At 38.4% G+C, this 5,025-nt stretch overlaps 1 pseudogene; it reads left to right on the top strand.

The window, feature by feature from the left end:
- Nucleotides 1-385: 385 nt before the first annotated feature.
- LOC125101189 (glutathione S-transferase P-like) lies at nt 386-1,012 on the top strand (annotated as a pseudogene).
- The last annotated feature ends 4,013 nt before the right edge of the window (nt 1,013-5,025 follow it).

Here is a 5,025-nt window from a genome sequence, read left to right as displayed (position 1 = left end):
TCATACTGCTGAAACAAAACCCACGGGTCAGTGTAAACAGGTGGTTGGAACTGGAATATTTCCAAGCAATCATTTTGACCTGCGTACACCACTTAAAAGGGAGAAGATCTGGAACTGAGACAAGATGTCACTTAACATGCCCTCCTTGGAATGTGTTGGATGTCCCACACCTGACAGGCTCAGCACACGCCCACGTCTTTTTCCTTTCCAGTGAGGAACACCCATTCAAGCAGGAAGATGAAAGTATGTACTATTTTTGGGGTTCTTCAAAAGTGAACAACCTGCAAAAACACAGTCTAAGAGCAGAGCGTTTGGGGGAACCTCTCCCAACACCGCCATCGCCCCGCCACCCGCCCGGCCACCTGCGCTGCAACCATGACGCCTCATGCCATTGTCTACTTCTTGCTGGAGAGTGTGGCCAGGCCCTGCGCAAGCTGCCGCAGACCAGGGCTGGAGCTGGAAAGAGGAGGTGGTGACCATGGATACCTGGCTGCAGGGCTCACTCAAGACCACCTGTGTGTATGGGCAGGTTCCCTAGCTCTGGGATGGAGACCTTGCCCTGTATCAATCCAGTGCCATTCTGAGGCACCTGGGCCGCTCTCGGGGGCTGGATGGGAAGGACTGGTGGGGAGGCAGCTCTGGTGGGTGTGGGGAATGATGGTGTGGAGATCTTCTGCTGCAAATACATCATTCTCATCTACACCAATTATGAGGCAGGCAAGGAGGAGTACGTGAAGTCACTACCAGGGCACCTGAAGCCTTCTGAGACGCTGCTGTCCCAGAACCAGGGTGGGCAGGCCTTTATCACGGGCAACCAGATCTCCTTGCAGACACTACAACCTACTGGACTTGCTGCTGATTCACCAGGCCCTGGATCCCACACCCTGTCCCCCAGCCCACCCCCAATTCCTTTCCACTGCTCTCTGCCTGCTTGGCATACCTTAGCTCCTGGCCCAAGCTCAAGTCTTCTGAGGCCCTGAACCTCCCCATCAATGGCAACCAGAAGCAGTGAGAGCATGTGGCTCTCTTGGCAGGAGGCGGGGACTGCCTGCCAACTGGTAAAATTTCCAAGAGAGAAAATAAAATAACAATAATAAATAAAAGCAGAGTTTTCTCAAGGAAAAATTACTACCTAATCATTTCCCTAGATACCAGTGTGACACACATGAACTGACTGATGGAGGAGGTAGCCTTGCCAGGACCAAGAGTTCAAACATTTTAAAGGAAATTCTAGTGGCGGAAAATTGAGATGCTAACTGGTATATGTGCCATTGGAAAATTTCCTAGGTTTTTTTTTTTTTTTTAAAGATTTTATTTATTTATTCATGAGAGACAGAGAGAGAGAGAGAGATACAGGAAGAAGCAGGCTCCCCGCTGGGCATGGAGCCCCATACTGGACTCGATCCTAGGATCATGGCCTGAGCCGAAGGCAGATGCTTAACCATCTGAGCCACCCAGGTGCCCCCTAGGTATTTTGTTTTAGAACTATTTCCTGAATTCAGAGACAACACATCACTAATGAATGACACACAAGGAATATAGCTCATTACTAATGAAATTATTTGAAGATAATCTTAACAACTGGTCAGTGAGAATAAAATATAAGCTTATGATTCTTAAAATGCCAGAAGGCTTATTTGAGCATCGACCATTTTATAGGTTCTCATGAACGATTACAAAGAACAAGTGAAAAATGTATTTAAATTCTTTGTATATGATTGTGGGGGTGAGTGCAGTAGAATATGTGGAAATATCAAAACCTTCGAGACAGAAAGTCACGGTTTTCTAATCTATGAAATACATATAATGATTCCTGTCTTGGAACTACTTGTGGATTAAATGTAAAAATATATTTGTAAATGGTTTGTCATGGGAATGATTTGCTGGAACTAAGATGAGACATTTAAAGATGGCTGAATATTGGGAAATTCCTTTCACCCCATTGGGGGACCATACCTAAGTGAATGACAATTTAAGGTTTTGGAAATGAGAACAGGGACATAGTCTTATTGGCTACAGTGATGTGATATCTTGCTGTGTCATGAAGAATAGCCAATAGAATGTTGTAAAGTTAGGAGAGGAAATAAGAATGAAGATGTTCAAATTGAATGAGTAGATTGAAGTGTTAAAAGTGCTGAGAGAGATGACGAAACCAAACATGACTTGATAAAGAAAAAAAATTGCCAGAATACCAGGTAATCACTGCCTGGTCTTGACTGAAGAAAAGGATGAACAATGACAAGCAAAACTAATTATAGAAGGTGAACTCTTATGATAGGAATTTGCAGAAGTGCATAACATAGCTCCCTGCTTGAAAATATTCACTTACTTTTCCTCAGTATTCATATTTGATTCCTATTGCTGGTCACATTTCTTAGTCCCTAGAATATACTAAATAAATGTTCTTATATAAAGAATGAATGAGTATTTTAGGTTGGGTTCCCCAGCAAAAGCAGACTCTTAAATAAGGATTCAAGTGCAAGTAGTTAATTTGAAATGTCTCAAGAAGTCTCAGTAGGAAAGTGGAGAAGACAAAAAAAGGGGAGGGGGATTCTCAAAAAGTGTGTATTAGTAAGCAAGTGGCCACTGTGAGCCACTGGGGCTCATTTCTATTGGCTTTTGGCTTTCTCTGAGAAATGATGTAGAACCCCCATTCTTACTGGTTGAGGGCTGCTGCTGAGGGCATCCACTCTCTATTACCTTCCTTCTGATCATGCAGAGAAAGCCCTCAGACAAGGTGTTCGTAGAAACAAACTGTAGGCTGCATAATGGTGATTGTTGAGCAACAAGGAACAGGGAATAGATAGTGTCTGCTCCAAAGAGGGCATGAGTAATGAGTGACTTACAGCTTCCTTCCCTTGGATCTGTAGGTCATTTCGGTCTTCAAATGACCAAGAGTGAAATGCCAGTGTCTAAGTAACCATCAAGCCATATTAATGAACATTTTCTTTATCATCGTAGTTAACTTCTGGGAGAAAACATACTTTATAGGAAAAGAGACACCAGTAGGGGAGAAGTCACCGATGAAGTGTATATAGAATCGGTGGCAAAGAGTCCTTGAAAATTAATTTGTGACAGCAGTGTTGCCTAGATGAGGCCATTTTTACGAGATTCTGATAATAGTTATCCTCTACGATAACTGTAAGATAAATGCAATTGCATCCTGGAGAAACTGTGAAGCATGTACACTTCGTCCCTTCCTCCCTGCTTTCCCTCCCCTTCCCTTCCTCCCTCTTTTCCGTCTTTCCTCCCTTCCAAAATAGATATAAATATTAAATAGTTTTCCTCATCTTCTTGTAGTATAAACATTCAGGTGATAGTGATACAAAATAGAATCCTCCAATTTCCAGAAAATTTATGTTTGCTCCCTTTCTAATTAGGGTACTTAGAAAAGTTTCTATTTTTGATTTTGATTTTGATTTTGATCCTTCAACTCAATTATATACTTGTCTGACCTTAATAGGAGCTTAAGCCAACCACAGAAATCAGACTTTGGCCTGATATACTCACCCAGAGGGATTAATTGTCAAATATCTTTGATTTACTAGATTGAGAATTTTTAGTGTCCACATCCACTCTTTTGCTCAGAAGTTCAAGAGTAGTTATACTTAAACAGGACTACATCCTCATGAGATGTCCCAATTTGTGTTATTAGCCAGTTCAAACTTTGAAGAATTAATAGCTTGGAACTGAGCATTTTATGGCTGGCTGCCTGCTTTTTCTTTGTCTCTGTTTGGTAATGTAAAATGTGGACTATATCCTGTGACCAAGCTCAAACACCTAACATTCTATTCAAAAAGAGGTCGGATTTTAAAAATACCTGAATTATGTGGGAATGTTTTATTATATTTTAATTAGGTATATAGCCTTGGGAAAAGTTGTGAAAATATTCTTACATATTCTTCTGGATGTCAGTTGCCTAGGGTGGTTCAAATTTTATAGTTTTCCCTTTTAATTTTTCTTTTATTTAGATGCTTAGAAATAAATACAGTATTTACTTTTTGTCCAAATAACAAAATAGAATATTTTTCAATGATTTTTCCTTTTAACCACTTCATCCACTGAACTCTGAATTTAATACATAATGACTACATTTTTCTGTAGATACTTTTCCATTTAAATAACTAGTTTCAATATTTTTCCATTTTATTCCATTAAATATTTTATATTTAAATATTTAAATTTAAATTTCTTCTATTAAAAATGAAGTGATCACAATTGCTCACCTTGAGTCTCAGATTGGTGAAAAATTATTGTTCTCAATCTTTTTATAAGTTTCTCATAATGCCTACTACTACTTTGTGGTATCGGTGCCAGAAGAAGATAGTACACTCACTAATAGGAGATACAATTTATGGTGTGTGTTTATAGAACATCTGAAAAAAGCAGCTGCAGCTGTGTTCTTAAGAATCAGAACTCAGCCATAATAACATAAAGAAATATTGTTCAATGTATAAGAATAATTACTACTACTTTGTGTTATTTTGTATATCCTTAATTTATAACTATTTTGATCATTAAAAATAATATTTGAGTGTTTGAAGATCATTGTTACTTACAAAGAAACTGAAAAGATACAGAAACTATAGAAGAGTGTTTTGGTAGAGGATGTGGTTAGAAACTGCAAAAAAAAATCAATTAATGTTAAGACATTGCAAACCATTATCTTATCTCTATATTTGTTTTTTTTTTTCAAAGTGAAATAAACCCTATGAGATCTTAACATCTGTATATACAAAATTCAATAAAACTGAGTATGCTTATACAGAGGTATTGTGTAGCAAGAGGTCTTGTGTAATTACCTTTTTTAAAGCTCAGTACATGTTAGAGAGCCAGTAAGATAAATTTCCATTTTTAATGAAAAGTTGTCCCATTACCCAGTTTGGATCATTTTGAAATTGGAGCCCTAGTTGACTATGGGTAATATTTTAAAATTTTCCTTTCTTTATATTTTACAGGTATTTTTTGATAAACAAATGTATGTGCCTGATCAAAAATTTTAATTATTCAAAGAAGTTAGTATAA

Source organism: Lutra lutra, chromosome 5 (assembly GCF_902655055.1).
Source record: "Lutra lutra chromosome 5, mLutLut1.2, whole genome shotgun sequence".
Classification (NCBI taxonomy): Eukaryota; Metazoa; Chordata; class Mammalia; order Carnivora; family Mustelidae; genus Lutra; species Lutra lutra.
This window is presented reverse-complemented; position numbering and strand designations above follow the sequence as displayed.